Source organism: Lutjanus erythropterus, chromosome 2, assembly GCF_056507025.1.
Source record: "Lutjanus erythropterus isolate fLutEry1 chromosome 2, fLutEry1.hap2, whole genome shotgun sequence".
NCBI classification, from domain to species: domain Eukaryota; kingdom Metazoa; phylum Chordata; class Actinopteri; order Lutjaniformes; family Lutjanidae; genus Lutjanus; species Lutjanus erythropterus.
Genome location: NC_139318.1, coordinates 1,027,594 through 1,050,123, shown reverse-complemented (window position 1 = coordinate 1,050,123; position 22,530 = coordinate 1,027,594). Strand labels below are relative to the sequence as shown.

Below are 22,530 nucleotides of genomic sequence, written 5' to 3'. Positions count from 1 at the left end.
TTACAGACTTGTTCAATGGGTCCACAAAACATTGTTGTTGCTGGTGGTGTAACTCCTGACCCTATCAATGCATTCTGCGCCTACACTGTCGCTATCAGTCATGTGTGTAATGCATCTTGAAGACATGTAGCATTAATTTCTGAGGACGGTGCACAACTGATGCTTCAAATGAACACAGGATATGCAAGGCAGACATCATGCGTATGTGAACATGTAGGTAAAAGCAACTGCTGCCTGGTTCCACCTCTTGTGCGGTCTGTCCCATGATTTCCAGAGTCTACTTTCTTGTCCTTCTCACCCTTTTTTTGTAGCTGGTGGATGTTAGGTACCTGAAATGTCATAAATGAATCCTAAATTAGCTTTAAAGGTTTTTCTGTCTCTGCTTTATATTTTCAGCCAGAAACACAAACCACACACAAGTAAAATAGAGTGCCAAAAGCATTTCATTTTGGTTGAAGTTATACATAACCTAGCCTATTAGATTTTAGATTAATCTTTCTAACCAATATTTCATATCACAATAGCTCCTGCTGGCAACACATCTACACACTCTAACAAGCACACATCAATAAAGTTGTCCAGTCCTGTTTTCTCCAGCTACGTACCATTTCAAGAATCAAACCACTGCTCCCACACCCTGACCTGGAAAAAATCATCCACTCATTCATATTCTCCAGACTCGATTACTGCAATTAACTCCTGTGTGGTATTCACCAAAAGTCACTGTTCCACCTCCAACTGGTCCAGAAAGCAGCAGCTAGGCTTCTTACTGGTTTTAACTAGACTTGCACCGATTTCAACTTTCTTAGCCGATTACTATTTCCGATTATTGAGGGGTCTGACCTACCGATTCCGATTTTGGCCGGTTCCGATTTTCAGTCTTTCTAAGAACTGTAATTGACAGCATTCACAAACATTTTTGCAACTTTTCTTGTAAATATGTTCATAATAAGACACTGGCTATTAAATATTATTTTAATACTTTCTCCAAAATCATCCATATTACAACCAGGCCTTGTTATTAAGACTATGAATTGGGTGAACGTGATCTCGCGATATCATCTCGCGGGATTTCGTGGGACGCGATTTCACGTGATCTTTTGTGGAAGCGGATATAAACAAACCGGAGACTAACGTGGTGTAACAGTTTGAAGTAAAACTTTGCCGTGAGAAAAACAAACACAGAAGTTAAAGGAGTCTGGATGAGAAAATGTTTAAGGAGACACATCAACAAAGGTTGTTTATTCTTCAGCCAGAACAGGAGGTGAGATTTTAACTGTCCCTCTGTGAACAGCAGTCTGCTGCTAGCTTGCTAGCATTAGCCTGAAGTGCGAGAGAGTTTACGGCTGTTCTGCGACATTGTCAGCTGCTCTGTCTCGTTGTAGACTGTCTGTCTTCTCTTTATCTTGTTCTTGGAATCTGTCTCTGACACCAGCTTCATGCAGACGTGTGTCTGAGTGTGTAGCTGTTATCAGCGCTGTGTTGACGTCACGGTTTGTCTGCTGCGCGCATGACGTGACCATCGTGCAGAACGTGTGTGAGAATGACGGGCACAGAATCGGATTTGTGACGCTGACCGGCCGGTCACCGGTCAAGGCCAGTCACGTGAAAACCGGCCCGATTCCGAGCACTGCCGATTAATTGGTGCAAGTCTAGTTTTAACAGATGACATCACATCACTCCAATCCTGGCTTCCCTCCATTGGCTTCCTGTATGTTTTAGAATTGATTTTAAGATTTTACTGATCACTTTTAAAGCCCGCCTGGGTCTGGCCCCTAGCTACATAGCTGAAATGTTAACTCCAGCACGCAGCCAGTATGCAGCCTTAGATCCTCGGGCAGGGGTCTCCTAGCTGTTCCAAAGTCGAGGCTTAAATCTAATGGTGACCGCGCTTTCTCCATCAGGGCCCCTCGATTTTGGAACAACCTGCCCGAGGAGATAAGGCTTGCAGATTCAGTGACATCTTTTAAATCACTTCTTAAAACCCATTTTTAGAGACTTGCTTTTATGTGATGTCATCATCTCTTTTTTAAAATTTAGTTTTAATTTTAATCTTTTATCTGTTCTTATTTATACTGACATTACATGGTGTTGTCTTATTCCATTCCTTTATTATTTATATTGACTTGACAACGTCATGTTATGTCTAATCTCTGCCCTCTTCATTTTAACTTATTCTTAGTGTCATGTTTTTCTAGTTAATATTAAGTTATTATTATTATTATTATTATTATTATTATTATTATTAGTAGTAGTAGTATTAGTATTATAATAATAATATTAGTATTATTATTATTATCAAAATACATGAATATACTTGATTTGGCTTAGTTTATAAACAACAATAAAAGACATTTGATGATTAATAATTTGACAAATCTTTGCATACTGTCATGTTCCAGAGATCATGAAAACATTTGCTTTGTACTCTCTTGCTTATCTTTCCCACTCACTCTAAGAAATGATTCATGGGGTTAGTAAGTATAGCTTAAAAATCAAGAGCTTTTTCAGCTAAAAAAAGAAAGTTATAAAAAAGTTTTTTAGATGTACACATTTTAATGAGTTGATAACTTATTCTATGAAGTTGGTCAAATTTAAAACAAAGAAAGTTGTCTGTTTTTTTTTTTTGGAACTTATTTTTTATTTGACACATACATACATACAAACACACTCAACAACACAGGAGATGTATATTACATACAGTTACACTTGTTTAAAGTTCTTTAAAAGTCTTTTCCTTTCCCTATCCTCTCGTTGACTAGATCTTTGTAAATATCAGTCAGTATTCTTGTACTTAATTAGTCATACTTCCATAGTCCAATCCACATCCACGTTCCATTATTATTTACCATTATTCAACCTCAGTACGAGTCCTTTCCAAGTGAGAAAAACAACAATACAAAGTACGTGTACTTTACAAGTGAGTGGAAAAAAACAACAATTCAAAAGGAAAATAAGAAAAAGGAAAGGAAAGCAAATACACTGCTATATTAATAAAATAAAATAAAATAAAATAAAATAAAAATGGAAGTGATTAGAGTTCTGGCATAGCCTGCACTATTAATGGCCATCTCTTATCAAACAAGCTTGTTTTCAACTGTAGTCTTGCTGTGATTTCCTCCATGATTTTTACTCTGTCTCTCCATTGCGTTATGCTTGGAGGCTGCGGTTTCAACCAGGAAGCTGTTATTATCTTTTTTGCTATCAGTAGCAGGATTCTCAGCAAATATTTAGAGCTCTTATCTGTCATATTGTCAGGAACTATACCCAAAATGTAAAGTGCTGGTTCCAGAGGGAACTCAATACCCAAAATCAGCTCAATCTCCTTTTGAATATTCTTCCAGAAGTCCTGTATTTTTGGGCAATCCCAGAATATATGGGTGAAGTCACCCACCGCTCCACACTCCCTCCAGCATAGATCAGTTGTATTGCTGTATTTCGATGTAATAAATGGTGTGTAAAAGTAACGCATCTTCACTTTCCACTCAGATTCCCTCCATACTGGGCTATTAGTTAGTTTATGTCCCTCTTTAAATGTTTCCTCCCATTCTTCTTCTGTTATTATGATGTTTGCTTCCAGCTCCCATTTTTCTTTAATATCCAAGTTGTTATCCTCAGATTCGTGTTGTAATGCTTTATAGATTTTTGATATAACCCCTTTTTTTGACTTGTCCTCTGAGAATGACCAGAACACTTCCTCTAATTTAGATAGTGTCTTACAAATGTTCTCCTATTCCTGGTGTTTCTGTAGATAATCTCTTAGCTGTAGGAATTTATAGAAGTCATGAGCTGGTAAGTTAAATTCCTTTTGAAGTTGTGTGAATGATTTCATTGTTTGTCCCTGAAACATTTGGTCAATATATATTAGTCCTTTGTTGGCCCATTTGTTAAATCCTGAATCCATGATAGATGGTACAAAGTCTGGGTTCTTTGCTATTTTAGTAGCCCTGCTTACAGAATTCGACAATTTCAGGTTCTTTCGTACTGCTGACCAAGTTTTCATTGTTCCCCTGATCCATTCGTTACCCATCCGGAGTCTCTTCCAAGCCCTTTCGTTCAAAAACGGGAGTGATTCTAAAGATACATTATGACATGCATTTTGCTCCATCTCCACCCATATCGAATCTTTCTCTTTAGTGATCCACATAATTAAGGCTCTGAGTTGTGCTGCCCAATAGTAATTTCTTAAATTAGGTAAATTCAACCCTCCCTTCTCTTTTTTGCTGAGAAGCGTCTTATATTTAATTCTTGCTTTTTTATTTTGCCATAAGAATTTTGATATGATTTTGTCCAGTTTTTTTAGAAAAGCTCCAGAGATCACAATGGGCAACGACTGGAACAAAAACAACAATCTTGGCAGTATATTTATTCTTACTGCTTCTACTCTTCCCAGCAGAGTCAATGGTAAAATCTCCCATGTAGCCAAATCATTCTTTATCTCAGTCATCAGTTTCCCATAGTTAGCTTCAAATAGCTGAGCTGTATCAGGAGTGATAATTATCCCCAGGTATCTAAACCCTCTTTCGGTCCATTTAAAGTGGACCTTTTCTTTAAGTTCCCTTGGACAATTTCCTGAGAGCATCATAGCTATTGATTTGGCTTCATTCGTCAAATACCCTGATATTTCACCATATTCTTTCAAGTTGTCTAGTAGGGCTGGTATAGACATGGAGGGCTCACTTACATATGTTAATAAATCGTCTGCAAATAACAATGTTTTGTGTTCTATGCCCCCTTCATCTTTTATTCCTTTTATGTTTTTATTTTGTCTTATTGATTCCGCTAACGGTTTAATACTTATAGCAAACAGCAGCGGACTCAAGCAGTCTCCTTGCCTGACTCCTCTTTTGAGGTAGGTTGTTACTTTTAAGGGTTTTTATAGTGTCAGTTATTTCTTGTGGTGAAATTGGTTTTATCATTTCAGATGCTTCCTCTGCCGTTAATGTTGGTAACCATAGTTTTTTGAAGAATTCTTGCGTTTTGGTCTTAGTGAGATTAGACTCTGAGTCACTGTATAAGTTTTTATAATATTCTGCAAAGGCCTCCACTATCTCTGTTGGCTTAGCTGTGATTAGATTGGAGCTGGGATGTCTTATTTTTGTAATTATTCTATTTGTTTGAGCTTTTCGCAGTCGAAATGCCAGTAACCTGCTTGCTCTGTTACCCATCTCATAACATCTTTGATTTGTAAAACGAAGAGCTCCTTCTGCTTTATATGTTAAGAGTTCATCTAACTCACGCCTAATTTTTTTTAATTCAAGGAGAATGGAGCTGTTAGATGTCCTTTTATGTTCTAACTCCAACTCTCTGATTTTGCTTTGTAGTTTTCCTTGCTGTTTCAATCAGCTTTTTTCAATCTGTAATTTCTATTATTTTCCCTTTTATGACTGCTTTTCCTCCCTCCCACAAAATTGATGGTGAGACCTCGCCATTGTCATTCATTTGAAAATATTCCTTTAAATGATGCTTTAGTTCTTTGATTACCTTTTCATCAGATAGGATCGACACATTGAGTCTCCAGTACCTAAAGAAGGATTCCCTGCCCAGCTCAAGAGATAGTGTGATGGGGGCGTGGTCACTTATAGTTATAGACTCTATACTACAATTCCTGACTTTGTGTATCTGTTGTTTTGACACACAGAAAAAGTCTATTCTCGCGTAACTACCATGTGAGTTAGAAAAGAAGGTAAAGTCCTTTCCTTTAGGTTTATTATGTCTCCATGGATCAATAAGCCCTAATTCTTTTATAACATTATTTAGTACTCTGGATTTTTTTTGTATTTGGTCCCTTCTCTGATGGCAACCTGTCTAATTTACCATCCTGTATAGTATTAAAATCCCCCGCCATAATTATCATCCCTTGACCATTTCTGGAAATTATATTAGCTATGTTTTTGAAGAATGTTTCATTTTCCTCATTTGGTGCATAGATGTTTAATATCAAAATAGTAATTTCTCCTATTGTGCCAACCACCATGATATATCTTCCCATATCATCTTTAATCACTTTCTCTGCAGAAGGTAGAGATTTATTAATTAGTATGGCCGCCCCCTTTTCTTGCCATATGAAGCATGGAAAACTTGGTTTACCCATTCCCTTCTCAGTTTTTTATGTTCATTCTCACTCAGGTGAGTTTCTTGTATTAGTGCAATTTCACATTGTAGTTTCTTCAACTGATTCAATATTTTCTTCCTCTTAATTATAAGAAACAAGGTTCAACCTATTTATGATACTTTAAGTTGTAGGCCATCAGCTCTGTTCCTCCTATAAATGAAAACAACTGTGCAAAACAGTACACAGCGAAAAAACAAACAAATAATACACATCTCCCTTTGAACTAATATACAACAACAATAAACTCCCAAAAGTCCCATCATCATAGAGATGTGGCGAAGTCTCTCTGGGGAAATAGCACAATGTGCACCTGCAACTTCTCAGATGTAATTAAGTTGCTACTTACTCAAATTGAGCTCCAGTTTCACTCATTCAACCAATTTTGACATTAATATGTATAGGCAGTACTTAAATCCCATAACTAGCTCTTTTTATACTCTTTAAGCATTCTATTAGCCAGATATTCAAATTGTCCGTATTATATATACTTCAGGATTGTTTTCACTTTTAGATCCAGACTATTGTCTATTCCTTACCACTGTGGACCTCAGAGTTCACTGAATGAGGGCTTGTAGGTCTGCCTCTGTGATGCGTGGCTGTCTCCTCTTCCCCTTCTGTCCTGCTGCAGCGGTCCAGCTGCCCTGCCCTGGGTCCAGCCTCCATCAGTGTGGTGAATGTCTTAGTCCCTGTTTCCAGAAACACCTTCAGTTGTGCAGGATATGGAGAAAGCTGTCTTAACTCAATAATATTTTGGTTTTGAACAAACATTTCTGCCATTATTCAACAACAGAAATAATTAAGTTAGAGCAACTTGATGTAGTGAGCAAACTAGGCCCTAGTCCTTTTTATATTTTGTTTTACAGTGGCAGCTAAATGACTGAAAGTTTTAGTTAAGAAAACTAATCACATTATTTTACATGAGCACTTATATATGTGTAGTACCCTATTAATTTCGTTTACATGATTTCTTGGAATATATTTCAGTTTTAGCGCTGTGCATATAGTGACTTTTGGGCATTACAATGAAGAAATGTTTACTTTCACTATGAAATTTCCCTCAGTTTGAGTGGACCTTGAACTCCTCAAGTGTGCTTTCTGTTTGTGTATTGGGTAGCCAGGTGTCAATTTGTTGTTATCAGCCAATCACTGTTCGAGTTGAGTTGAACGCTGTAACCTACCGTATTCCTTTAGGGGTGGGACTAAATCTCTGTGCTAGCAGCAGACAGAGCTACAGCAACACGACGGAGAAATACAGACATGGTGAGTGGTTGGTTAGTTCATTTTATGCTGTTAAGTTACTGTCTCTGCCTAAGTTAAAAACCGGGGGCTTTTATTAGATTTTGTACCCTGTGTGAACAGAGGAAGAAGGTGAACAGACGTGAACAGAGCGAGTATATCGCTTGCCAGGAGGAGGACGGATGAGGGCGAGCATGTGGGAAACACGAGTTTCTTGCACCAAACTTCTGAGTGAGTATGAATTTTTTTATGGACATGATATGGATATTTATGGTTAAATGACAGGATATTAATCTTTAATTATTTTTTTAAAACTTTTGGATAATGTGCTTTGGGAGACTGCCATACATGCTGCATGCTGCAGTAGAGGTGTTCAGGGTTTGCCACTGGAAAGTAACCTGCTTTTTGCACACGGTCTGAGCTTCAGGATGGGTTTTCTTCATCGCTCAGCTGCTGGATGGAGGGTTTGAACAGACTGTTACTAACAACTCTTCTGATGTTTACGATAAACAGGGAGTACAGACACAACCTTTCTGAGGATTACACAGGAGCTCCAACGTACATGATACCATAAACTGAGTAAATAAAAACCTCAGATATATATTGTTTTTATTTCATTTTCATTGTATTGGATTATATACAAAAAAAAATCTAATTTTGCATTTAATCTGTTTTTTAACATTGATTCATATTTGACAATGATGTAACTAATGTTGTGTAAATGTGTTTCATGGTTGAAGGTGAGGGCTATAGGGTGATAAAATAGTATACGTACTCACACTGAATAGTATAGCAAATTAATAAGCTAACTGGGCCTCTCTGTACCCTAGTAGGAGTATTATGCCTAGATTTGAAATTGTATCCACATCCCAAGTATATATTTTTGTAGTACTCACCAATTCATCTCCCATGCAAAAGTATGTACCTAATGTAAAGGTCTGTACTGTATACTTAAACCATACTGGAATTGAGTGGGTGGGCTACATATGCTAATATTCCTATTAGGTATGTTCCATTATATGTTATAAGTTTGCATCTTGTAACATTTTAGACATTTAAGTGAAACTTGTGTCTCCATTTAACAGTCTGCTCTATAATGTGGATAGGTAGGCAGCTGGCCCATTTTGTTAATAAAATCAGCAGATTTCTCTTTTTTTATTATTCACAGGATGATGCTATGGAAGGAAGGAGAGGTTGCTATTTGTGGCTTAGTGGTGTATCTCAGAGAAGAGGAGAAGGATCTCTTTACAAAGTAGTTAAAGGTAGGTAAATCACTTCAGTTCAGACACAAATATAGTTTTCCTTTTGTTTTTAAATTTGATGATTCAAGTGTTTACATTGAGTCTGACCTTCTTATACCAGGATGGTGGCATCATTAATGACGTGATGAAGAGGTGCCCGATGTCTGGTTCAGCCAGCACAGGAATCATGACTGAGGAAATAGAAGTCTTAGAAGACCTGGATGTACCTACAGCCTTTGTAATCCTCGTTAATAGGGCTGATACACACAATCTCACCTACTCAAAAAAAATTTAAATCACTTTCAGGTGCTTCAAAAACCCGTCCAGTATTTATACATTTATTTTGGGCACAGATGATGGTATGAAAATTGTTGGACATAATTTGATCATTGGTTTTAAAATAAAGAGTTTGATCATAAACCTGGAATTATGTGTAATTTATTGAGACTGAAATGAAATAAGTTACTAATACTCAAATACATTAAGGTAACTGTTATAAAGTGAATGTTGTATGTTATTACAGCCTGGAACCAATAGAGGGCGCTGTTGCCATAGGCATAGGGGTAATGTACAGCGTGAGGGCCAGAGGTCAACATGTCTCAGGCAGAAGAAGATGTGTGCTCCCCCCCCCCCCCAAAGTTGTTCCTGCAATAAAGTCAGCTCAAGTGAAGATGAAGTCTCTGCAACTCATAATTGATATCTTAAAATATCACATATGGCTATGAGAATAAACATCTTCAGCCAGAAGGCAAGTGCCACGGTAGATTAGCAAGTGAAGTGAAACTAGGCTACTGCTAACTGTTGAGCGAGCTACGACGTACCGCTAGCAAGAACCATGGCTGCTGGGGTTGGGTCAGTGGCTCCATTTGATAGCAAGTCACAGACATGGGAAGAATACTGTGAAATTCTGGATCATTTTTTCGTGGCAAATGGAATCGATAATAAAGAAAAGAAACAAGCTGTGCTGCTGAGTGGTGTAGGTGCCCAGACCTACGCACTGATGAGGAACCTGCTCAGTCCGGATAAACCAGGAGATTGTTCATACAGTGAATTGGTGAGCCTGTTAAAAAATAATTTTCACCCTAAACCCAGTGACATTATGCAACGGTGGAAATTTAATACAAGAAAGAAGAGACTGTGGGGGGACTATGTAGCAGAACTGAGGAAGCTGGTGCAGAACTGTAACTTCGGTGATTCTCTCACAACTATGCTGAGGGATCATTTAGTCTCTGGCATAAATGATGACAAGATTCAGCAGAGGCTGCTGTCAGAGGATGGATTACCCTTTGAAAAAGTTTGCGCAGGCCTTGGAGGCTGCAAACAGAGACACTGAGGACTTGCATGGCCTGAAGGAACATGGAAAATGGAGCCGAGTGTTAGGAGCTGTGAACAAGGTCATCGACTGCAGCGTCAGACTGCAGCCGGATAGGAGGCAGTGCTACAGATGTAGCGGGCACAGCCACTTGGCCAAAGACTGCAGATTTGCCAACAAATAGTGCCACAACTGTAGAAAGGTGGGGCACATAAAAAGAGCTTGCAAAACGAAAGCAGTTGGAAAAGAAAAGACTAAACATGTTAAGGGGGAGAAAAGTAAGCAGGGGAAGAGAGCCAATTTCATTCACGAAGATGGGGGTGATAGTGAGAATGAGGAAGTGTTCACAATGTTTTACATGAATGCTAGTGGCATAACCATGTACAATGTGAATGAAGAGTTATCTACAGAGAAGAGCCTATTAAAAAAGAACTAAAAGTAAATGAAAAAAATGTAACATTTGAAGTAGACACTGGCTGTGGGTACACTATTATGTCAAGAAGGGCATTTTACAGCCTGTTCAAGGATATACACAAACCCAAGCTAGCCAAATGCAGGATAAAGCTCAGAACATATGGTGGCCATGGAGTCCCTGATTTAGGAGCAGCTAAAGTGAAAGTGGAACATGAAGGCATCACCAAGATGTTAGTAGTGGTAGTTGTCAAAGGTTTAGGGTGGATTAAAGCTCTCAACTTAGAATGGCATCCTGTACATAAAATAGACAACAGGGAGGACCCTCTACAACTAGTGCTGTCAAAACATGAAACAGTATTTAAGGATGAGCTAGGGATGCTGAAAGGCTTCACAGCAAAAATACACGTAGCCGGTGATGCTGTACCATGCTTCTATAAGCCTAGGTCAGTACCTTTTGCTATGAAGAAGAAAGTAGAACGGGAGTTAGAGAGGCTCGTGCAGGAGAAAATTATAGAGCCAGTGAAGTTCTCAGAATGGGCTGCATCTATTGTACCAGTCCTCAAGCCAGACTCCAGGGCCAGAATTTGTGGGGACTACAAGTTAAACAAAGTGTCGCCCATTGAACAGTACCCCATCCCAAAAATGGAGGACATGATAGCCTGTTTGACGGGTGGAGAGAAGTAAACCAAGTTAGACATGAACCATGTATATCAGCAGATTGTATTGGATGAAGAATCAAGAAAGTATGTCACAGTGAACACACACAAGAGCCTGTTCACATACACAAGGTTACCTTTTGGTGTGAGTTCCAGCCCAGCCATTTTTTCAACGTACAATGGAGGGCGCACTGCAAGGAATCGAAAAGGCTGCAGTGTACCTTGATGACATCATTCTGACTGGAAAGGATGATAAAGAGTACCTCCAAACACTGGATCACGTACTGCAGCGACTCAAGAGTGCAGGAATACGCCTGAAAAGGAGCAAGTGCCAGTTTATGGAAAAGGAAGTGACCTTCTTGGGACACAAGACCGGGCTGCATCCTCTGCCGGCAAAGGTAAAAGCAGTGCAGGAAGCACCAACTCCTACTTCAGTGACTGAGCTCAAAGCTTATTTGAGAATTTTCACTTCATCTGTATGGGAGAAAATTTGTGATTTGTACAGATCATAAGCCACTGATAAGTTTATTCAATGAGATGAAAGCTGTACCACAAATGGCTTCACAGAGAATAATGAGATGGGCCGTGCTGTTAAGAGCATATGAATATGTTAGGTACAAAGCAGGTAAAGACAATGGTAACACTGATGCTCTTAGCTAGCTACCACTTCCACAGAAACCCAGAGGTCCATCACAAGAGGAGCATGTGTTAATGTTGGACCAGGAACAGAGTCCATTAACGACATCAGACCAGCTTCAAAAGTGGACAACTAAGGACCCCATACTCTCCCGGGTTCATGAGTATGTCCTCCGAGGATGGCCAAATAACCTGGACAGAGACTTTATACCTTAGAGACAATATGAGATGAGTGTACAGGATGGATGTGTGCTGTGGGGGGCCTACATTGTGATACCTGAGAGGGGGCGAGCTCCAATGATGGAACAGTTACATCAGTCGCATCCGGGAATGAACCACATGAAGGGCTGAGCCAGAGGTTACATGTGGTGGCTTCAAATGGACAATGACATTGAGAACAAGGTAAAGTCATGCCAAGAACACAGAAAGGCACCAGAGTGTGCACCCCTCCACCCCTGGGAGTGGCCTGAGAAACCATGGGTAAAATGTTCTTGGTGATTGTGGATGCACACTCCTGGCTAGATGTATACCCAATGACATCAGCTACATCAGCCGTGATGATAAACTGTCTAAAAACAGTTTCAGGACACAAGGTATTCCTGAGATGATCGTGTCTGACAATGCCCAGTATTTTGTCAGTGCCCAAACAAAAGAGTTTATGACATGAAACGGAATCACACATGTCACTTCAGCACCATACCACCCCTCATCTAATGGCTTGGCAGAGCGAGCTGTACAAACTTTCAAAGAGCTCATGAAAAAGAGCACAGGTGACACTTTGGAGACCAAGTTAAACAGAGCTTTGTTTAGCTACCGCATCACTCCACAGTCAACAACTGGACTGTCACCTGCTGAGATGATGATGGGTAGGAAGTTGAGATGTACTCTGGATCTCATTCACCCGGACCTAAAACCGAAAGTGGAAGCAAAACTGGCAAGTCAAAAATCCTAAACATGCTAAAGAACACAACTTTAAGGCAGGAGACCATGTCTGTATCAGAAGCTATGGATGTGGACCTAAATAGATGCCAGGACTGATACAGGAGATCACAGGACCAGTTTCCTATAGGGTGCTGCTGGGAAATGGTCAAGTTGTCAGGCGACATGTGGATCAACTGTTCAGCAGACAGGAGCAGGATTTGCCAGTTCTGATACCGGATTTTACACAGGAGGAGAAAGAGTGTGTGGTACCATTACCAGTAACCAGCACAGAGCCACAAGACACTGGTACTGCACAAGCTGATGATAAAGCTCTGCCTATTGGGAAACAAAACAAAGAGAGAGTAGTTCAGATTTAAGAGGGGAGGGATATTATAAAGTGAATGTTGTATGTTATTACAGCCTGGAACCAATAGAGGGCGCTGCTGCCATAAGTGTAGGGGTAATATATAGTGTGAGCGCCAGAGGTGAACATGTCTCAGGCAGAAGAAGATGTACGCCCCCTCTGTCTAGTTATACTGTAACGTTGCAAAGTTGTTCCTGCAATAAAGTCAGCTCAAGTGAAGATGAAGTCTCTGCAACTCATAATTGATATCCGAAAATATAACAGTAATAATTTGCATGGACTTTTCTAAGAAGCCTGAAAGTAAAATAAATAAGTTAGAATAACTGAAAAGAAGTAATTTGATTGTAAGTCCAACTTAAGCTTGTAGAGGATAAAACAAATCAAGTTGGTTGTACTCATTTAATTGAGTTGGTCTAACTATAAAAGTGTTGTGGGATATACTCAAATCATAGCTGAGTTGGACTTAAAGTGCAGCAACAACTTTTTTTTTTCCAGAAATCTAACATTTCACTCCCAGTGAGGAGCATCACCCAAGCACGATGTAAGAGTTGTCATTGCTTTTTTGTAATTAAAATTACTTTTGTATTGTAATTAAACATGCAAATGTGACCAGAGTAAGTTTATCATTTGTGTATCAACAATGCCACCCAGGAGAAAGATGAGGACTCTTTTTTGTATGCGTGTTTTTTTGTTTGTTTTTGTACAGGGCTGAGCAGTTGAATTTTACCCACAAAGGACACACACACAGAAAAACTTAATTTACAAATAATTTATAAAATAACTATCCATCCATCCATTTTCTGTAACCGCTTATTCCTTAAGGGTTGCGGGGGACTGGAGTCTATCCCAGCTGACACTGGGTGTGAGACTAGGTTCACCCTGGACATGTCGGCATTTCATCGCAGGGCTGACACATAGAGACAGACAACCATTCATGCTCACATTCACACCTATGGACATTTTAGAGTCACCAATTAACCTAGCATGCATGTCTTTGGACTGTGGGAGGAAGCCGGAGAACCTGCAAAGAAACCACGCAGACACGAGGAGAACATGCCCTGCCACAACCAGAAGGGGGTTCGAACTCAGGACCTTCTTGCTGTGAGGCAGCAGGGCTAACCACTGCACCATTGTGCCGCCCCATAAAGTAACTAAAATAAGAAAATACAAAGAAAGTAGTAGTAAGTAGTAAAGTAGAAAAATAGTTAAAACTAATGTAAAAACAAGGCATTTGAATAAAAGATAGAAAATGTAAAGGAATTTAAAAAATAAAAGAAAGTTCACCATCTTATGACTTTGTCAGCACACTACTCAGCCAGCCTCTCTAGTGCTGCCCACACACTAATGCCACTGCTGTTCACAGCCTGATCGTCCCCCTCCTCTGTTCTCAGCTCCGCCCACCCACTGCCTCCATACAGGTGTGGTGCATTACTCTGATTGTTGGGCTATGGCTGAATCAAAGACGGAAATTACACTCAACACAATTAGTAGTAATTGTAAAGCAAGTAAAGTAATTAAAGCAAGTAAATAGGAGAATGAAATATTTTCATTCAACTATTTTCATACAAATAAAATAAGCTGATGAGCCGCACGTCCAGGATGTGATGGACCCATGACCTCTCCTCTGGGCCATATCCCTCCCAATTGACGAGATACTGGAGACCCCTCCCGCAGCGGCGGAGTGCAGCAGGTAGTGACCCGTGAAGGCAGGACCCCCATCAATGATCCGGGGAGGTGGTGGTGGCTGAGAAGCAGGCATCAACAGACTCTCTCGAACTGGCTGACAGGGTAGCAGCCTCATCCAGTACAATGGCAGTGAATGGTGACCACGGATAAAACATTAAAAAAAGAACACAAAACACATCCTGCTGGTGTGGTGTAATCCAAGTGTCCGTGAGCCGCGACATTAAAATTTAAGCACAAAAGACACCATTTACACCCTGTTTTTAGCCTAAATGTCAACCATTAAATTTTAATGTCGCAGCTACCCTGTTTTCTCCTAAAACTCCAGGATTGTTTTGTGAACTGAAGATCTTCACCCATCATCACATCAGCATAAGGGTGAGTACATATTGAGTGGATTATTCTTGGAAAGTGGAATATCGCTTTAACAGACAAGCTTCACAATTCTGCATTTTTAAAAACACAATGGCAATATAATGTAAAATACAGAACATTTGCATGAACAATGCAACAGGACACTGTAAAAACTGTAAAATGCAACATTTAAAACAGAAATGATGAGAAACTTCTTGGAGAGAGAAATCCTTTCATTCTCCTGCCACTTGACATAAAGGTCTATGGCCTCTTACACGCCTTGACCTTGGAGGCCTGAAATTAAAGAAGAAAACACATTAAAAATTACATTTATTACAATTACTTTGTATTGCACCACATATGTGAAGAGGGTTTAAGATGGTGATGTCGGAGTTGTGTCAAGGTCCTTATGAGCGCAAGGACTTCTAGTAGCTAGATGTAAACAAACCAACATGTCAGGTGTGCTGCCATGTGGGTGGTAGCGAAGGCTAGGAGCCTCGACGGACCAGACCTGGGCAGCAGAAGCTGGCTCTGGGGACATGGAACGTCACCTCTCTGTGGGGGAAGGAGCTGGAACTTGTGCCTCCCTGACCTGAACCCGAGTGGTTGTTTGTTATTGGACTTCTGTGCGAGTCATGGATTGTCTATAACAAACACCATGTTTTTTTGTGATTGAATTGAATTTTGTGATTGTGTTGTCGGACCTGAGGCCTTATGTCTTTGACAATCGGGTGAAGAGAGGGGCAGAGCTGTCAACTGATCACCATCTGGTGAGTTGGATCAGAGGATTGGGGAAGACTCTGGACAGACCTGGTAAACCCAAGTATGTAGTGCAGGTGAACTGGCAAAAGAAAAAAGAGAGTTGAGCCGGAAGGCAAAGCTCTCAATCTACCGGTCAATCTTCATTCCTACCCTATGGTCATGAAAACTGGGTAGTGACTGAAAGAATGAAATCACGGGTACAAGCAGCTGAAATGGGTTTTCTCAGGAGGGTGGCTGGCACCTCCCTTAGGGATAGGGTGAGGAGTTCAGTGATGTGCAAGGAACTCAGAGTAGAACCGCTGCTTCTTTGCGTCAAAAGGAGCCAGTTGAGGTAGCTTGGGCATCTGGTAAGGATGCCCCCTGGGTGCCTCCCTAGGGAGCAGGCCCCGGAGAATACCCAGGACTAGGTGGAAGGATTACATTTCCACATTGGCCTGGGAACACCTCAGGATCCCCCAGTCAGAGTTGGTCAATGTGGCCCGGGAAAGAGAAGTTTGGGACCCCCTGCTGAAGCTGCTGCCCCCCCACAACCCAATTCCAGATAGGCAGATGAGGATGGGTAAATCTTTAAATAAACCATCTTGAACTTTCAATGCAAAAGCTGTTATCATAACCTCACCTGCATCTAGTCCCTAATGAAGGAGATTACATGGGGGTTCATGTATGAAGTCTTCCACATCACCACACTCCCAGACTTCTGGCTCGTCTGCTCCTTGGCACTGCACTTGGTGGAGTCAGGATTAATCCTGACTAAAAACCTATGAACATGAGTATAGGAGTTAGGGGGTGGGATAATATGTACATGTTAACAAATAACTGGTTAGCAAATTACAACTGTTTATGGGACATAAACCAATCTCCTTGGGCAACCGTTTGCAGAACATCTGCCAGTCAATATTCTGTAAATAGAGTGCCTAACATTTTTACTAAAATAGTTAAAATCCACCCTCAGAGGTTATCATGCAAGAGATGCAAATTAAGCACAGATTAAAGGAGAAAAAACATCTGTTGATTGAATTGTTTGTTTTTTCAGGGCAAATCATATTCCCCAGCCATCTACGTATTGTGTCCCCTCAATTTCTCCCAAAGGTTTTTTATGTAAAAAGGAATATAGTGTGTACATGCCCTTAGCCCAAAAGCCCTTCTGTTCTCTAATAAAGCATTCAAGTTGTAAGGAGGCTTCAACCTACACTATTTAGATACTCAAGACCAATAACATTTTAAAGGAAGGTGATTTTAAACAGCTGTTCAATTGTCAATTTCCTTATACATTCTAATCTATCTTTCAATCAAACTATTTAAGATAATAAATACCTCTCAAACTCCAGTGTTGTGCTGGCTTCCACCTGACACTCTAGGTTGAATACATAGTAACAGGCGAAGAGAGCCGCCAAGACAGTGGTGAAGTCAGCCAGGTGAGCAGCAGGTGGGATTACGACCCTCCCCTCAACAGCATCCACTTTTTTGCAGTCAGGATTGTCTCTCCTTAGTAAAGAGTCATTACAAAAATTATATTTCATAGCAATACATTTTATAAATGATTTGCTCCACATGAATGACTGTAAAAACAGGGCAGGGAGCATACATATCTTCCAAGCAGTGCATAAAACAGATAAAAGGAGCAGTAGCTGGGTTGGTGAAAGATAAACAAAAAGTGACACATGCATAGTAAGCAATCTGAAATAGCAATAATGACATCAGAGGTGGCTACTAAGGATGAGAGAGTACACCATGATCCGTATCTGTTCAATCAACTAAATTTAACTAATAAAAACTTTCTCAAGCTTGGGGAGAAGGTGACAAGGCTGACAAGGGAGGCACAGAGTGTGAAACTATTCTTTACTCCTAGTAATGGTAATGTTACTTACCGATTTTCTGGAAGTCCCGACATGTATTTGGTGGAGGATATGCGATTCCAGGATGGAAACTCCCACAGAGACCATGGGTGGAAAAAAAAACAAACTATCTTCTCCCAGCGCAGCCAAACAATACAATAAAAAACAACACAGCTCTCCAGGAGCAAACTTTAAACGGGTCTCTGTCTTGGCTAATGCTTCTGGTCAGTTAGTGCTATCACTACATAAGTTAGCTAAAGTTACCTGTAACGTTAATGGCTGTGGAGACGTCTCTCTCATGGATACGTTTTCGCTGAATTCCTCTCAGGCAAAAGTGAAAGAAATCAACATAGACACAAATACACACAAACACAACAAGCACAAGCCAAAGCCTTGTGTAAGGAAACGAAATTTGAATACTACTGATTATTCACGGAGCTTTCCTGTTTCCTAACGAGTCAGAATTGCGAGTGCTGTGTCCGCGGTTTGTCCTGTTTGCGATGACGTGACTGGCCCATACAAACCGTGACCGTTGAACTCTCTTAATCCTTATTGGATAAATTTATGAAGCCCATTTCCGCCAGTGAAAAAAAAAAAAAAAGATAACACTTAAATTGATAAAAATAAAAATCCCATGGTATGGGACTCATTATGAGTTAAAAGTCATAATTATGAGATAAGAAGTCATAAATCTGATATAAAAGGTCAAAATCATGATAAAAAGTAAAAAAGAAAATAGATCAAAAGTAAAAAAAATATATGAGATAATGTTTTCATTATGAGATATTATACTATATTTGTGTGTCTGCGTGTGTCTATAAGATAAAAAAGGAAAATTACAGTACTTTACTTTACTATTTACAGTACTATACTGGCTATTGTGATTTTTTTACAGTAATGCTTTGACTACTGTGATTTTCTACTGTAATACTTAGACTACTGTGATTTTGTAATGTGGACAAGGTTTTATTGTAAACTTTACAACATTATACTGTAAAAATCATACACAGTAATGTTACTGTGTTTGATACAGTTAATAACTGTAGATTTCACAGCCATTTTTTACAGTGTAATCACAATGTCAAACATTTGATGCCAGTATATTTATTGGAATAAATAAAAAATAAATAATTTGGTATTAGTAATCTTTATGGAGGAGTAGCTCATTTTGCAGTCTACCCCTGCTTCATCTTTTTGATCTTCTTCTCTATCATCTACATCTGCAGTGGTTCTCAATCTGTGGGTCAAAGAGCCACTGTGATGTTTCTCAACATTGCTGATGTGTGGATGATGAAAAAACGTCCGCTGACACCGACTTGATTATATAATAAAAAGTTTATTACAAAAAAAGTTCAGCATCGTCAGGCACCATGGTCTGCCTGTGAGAGGATTCGAAGCCAATAAGAATCTCTGCCCACAAGACATGTAACGTGGCTTATATACATTTGGGTGTCCTTTGTTTCACAAAGACAACCTCACAAATATGGAATCCCTCAGGGGAGCCTCCCGCATAAGTTATGGCATAGGGAAGACTGCACAAACATGTAGAGGGTCTCACAAAAACCAAGAGATACGACACTCTTAACATTCCATTGAGAGTTGAACTAAAGGTCTCTTCCCTCTTACCAAAACAAATCATATAAAGTACAACTTCAGACACCACAACTGCTTGGATGAAAAATATGGAGTAGAATTTGATTGAATAAATGTGATTTATGTAGAACAAGAGTTTAGTAGTGCTATTGTGCTGACATTTATTTCACTCAAATTCAGCTTGTGTCATTATTTATCAGTTGCTTCCCATGCCATAGTTAATGACTGAATGACTATGCCAGAAAAAGTCTGAAAACTACTACTATAAATTGCAGTTTAAAAAGCATATTATGAAAATATTTTAAATGAAATCAATCACCAAAATCATTCATATTTGTATGAAATATCACTTTAAGTCAAGTCTAGACTTTTACTTATAGATAAGATCATTTCCATGTAAAAGTAAAGTTGTAATAAATAACTAATTATATGAAATTTTCTGCTTAAGTTTCACTTCAGGATCAAAATTGATTACAGGTCAATTTTATTAATGAGGCCCATTTTGTGGTTGTGTCCCAGTCATCTTTATAATCAATTAATCCCCCAAACAGCTGAATGATTGACTTAAATGTTGCCTGAATTTGTTGATTAATATTCATAATAAATGACCACATGATGTCCACATGAGAATGGAAAACTCTTTCTTTATGTGACAATCAGGTTTTCTAATCTGACCATGAGGTGAAGGAGCATTCATGAATTTAAACCTAATCCAGTGGTTGCAGTGTTGAGCCACTAGAGTGCGCAAAAACACCAGGTAATCAGTAGTTTCACTGAAGAGCATTTCACTACACAAACACATGATAGTGATACAGAGCATAGCCTGCATGAAGTTTACACAGTTTGGAACAGATCCACCTGCCCTGAGCAGCAAAAAGATAAATCTTTCAAAAATGAGTCTGCATCAGTCACTCATTAAAGACACATGAAGACCTGAAAATCAGCAATGAATGGATTAGGCCAGAAGAGGTCAGCAGTGACCTGAGAATTAATAATTAAACTGTTGAGACAATCCACTAGTCAGTATTGTTTTTATATGTCTTATTATTTATTATTCACCACAGTATTCACGCATATTATCTTGTGCCCAGGTTTCCTACTTTGGATAATAAAATGTTTGAATCACAATCTGACATGAATGACCTGAACAATGATTTGGGGGTATGTTACGTCTTAGAAGAATATCAGATTTGGACAGGAAATCATTATCTGGGGTCAGAAAAAGAAGGGCACAAGGGTCAGAGAGGCCTGTTTTTGTAATTATTTACACAAAGATTTAGGTTTTAGGGAAAGGAAGGACAGAACTGATAATTAGTGTGAGCAAGGATTATGGCTAAGCGCCTCTGGCTTTAATATATTTAAAGAAAATACTAAAGACATCTGGGTGAAAAATTAAATCCAAAAAGGTAACATCTTGAGCTGGATTAGATGAAATTGAAGAAGTGGTAAAGTGGTAAATCAACATCTCTTACAAACCCAGAAAAAGCTAAGAGAAAAGAAAAATACAAGAAAGAGTCAAAAACAAAGCAACCATGTCTCAAGACTGATCAAGCATTTAATGAGACAAGCATTTAAGTAATAGGGACACTATTGGCCTTTATTTGTTCTTGCAGAACTAAATGAACATTTTTTATAACCTAATGGAACTTGCTTAGTTAAGGTAAGTTAAGATACTTCAATTTGTGCAAATCCTTATATTTAATTTTACAATTTATGCTGAAAGACTAAAGTAGGCAAAAAGTACCTCAATAAGTATGAAAGAAATTTGACACCACAAACCTTCAGACAATGAAATTTCTTTCATTGTCTAGGGTTTAGGGTTTAAAACCTATTAGAAAATAACAAGATTTAAGAATTGATGAATTAATTAAAAATCGCCATCTTGTGGCTTAAAATTTACTTTTAGTCCATAAATTCTCCCTGAGAGATTTAAATGTCTCAATGATTCTGTGGTTAAATGTCTTTGACAGGTTTATATAAAGTACCTATTTTCATACCTGTGTCACCCACTTGTCTGCATAAAACAGCAACTATTTAAAAGTTTGTAAAAAAAAAAACCAACACCACATTCAGCTTCTATCATTTGCAGTGGGGGAATGTAACTAAGTACATTTACTCAAGTATTTTACCTAAGTCCAATTTCGAATTGCATCCATATTAATATTACTTTATAGTTGGACTTAACTTTTTTACTCCATTACATTTGCCTGAAAGCTACAGTTACTAGTTACTGACAGGCAGCATTTTACTGCACAGTGGTTATTTTTATTTTTCATACTGATTACAGCTGATAATGTTTACATACTTTTACTGGAGTAAAGTTTTAAATGCAGGACTTTTACCTTAAGTGGAGTATTTTCACACTGAGGTATGTTTTTACATTTTCTCCATTTCTTTCCAAATAAATAAAACCGACCATCCATTTTTTGCCAATCAAAAGACACCTCCTCTCCATTTCTTACCAATCCAAACACTTCGCTGTCCCCCCCGCTGCTTCGACCAATCATGGTCCCTGTTCAGTGCACTGTTGCTAAGTCGGAGCTGGCAGAAAAAAAATGTCTTGGCCGGCATCCGTCACAGTAAATTCATTCAAAGTTTTTCACATGTCTCGTGCTGTTTATCACAAGCAAATCACGCGTGTTTAACTTGTAAAATGTTGATTTAACTAGTGATGTGTCGGTCGCGAACAAACCGGATCTTAGAGCCGGCTCTTTGAAGTGAACGACGGGAGCCGGCTCCTGATTGGGAGCCGATTTGTTTTTTTCCCCCTCCTCTTTTTTCTGTTATAGCCGTGCGTGATTGGTCAAGATGTGTGGCAGCGTCTGTGAGTCCATGCTGAGCAGAAGGGGGAGGTGAGGGGAGGGGTTACAGACACACAGCACAGTGAGCGCAGGAGGGAGGGAGACGAGAGAACACGCGGTACAGAGACAACTCGCTCGCAAGGTGAGAAGGAAAAGTGAAAAAATGAGTGACAGCAGGAAACGAAGTAAAATTTGGACCCATTTTAATACCATAGACAGTTCAAAGGCAGAGTGTAGACTGTGCAAGATGAAAATTTTGTATCGAGCAGGCTCCACAAACAACTTGCACAGGCACATGAGAACTGTTCATCCATCAGTGCAATTGGAAGAAAAACGACAGGCAAGTGAACCTGCTATTAATGAAGGTGCCAGTGTGTCTACTGCAACTGTTGCTGCTGCTGTAATGTCTACAGCATCATCCAGTACACCACCACAACCACCTAGACCTACAACCCAGAGCTCTATGAGCCAGTTTTTGCCAAAGGCTATGACCCCCAGCAAGACAGAACACAATTGATGAGGAACTGGCCAAAATGATTGCATCTGATTTTCAACCATTTTCAGTCGTGGATGACAAAGGATTCAGAAGCTATACCCATGCTCTCAA

General features: G+C 39.4%; 1 pseudogene across 1 annotated transcript; it reads right to left on the bottom strand.

The window, feature by feature from the left end:
• Positions 1–226: 226 nt before the first annotated feature.
• LOC146330999 (uncharacterized) lies at positions 227–22,522 on the bottom strand (annotated as a pseudogene). The gene is made up of 4 exons (XR_014772298.1): positions 22,519–22,522; positions 17,009–17,179; positions 16,314–16,452; positions 227–329 (listed from the first exon to the last, which is right to left on the bottom strand). The product of XR_014772298.1 is annotated as an uncharacterized LOC146330999 (transcript).
• Positions 22,523–22,530: the final 8 nt, after the last annotated feature.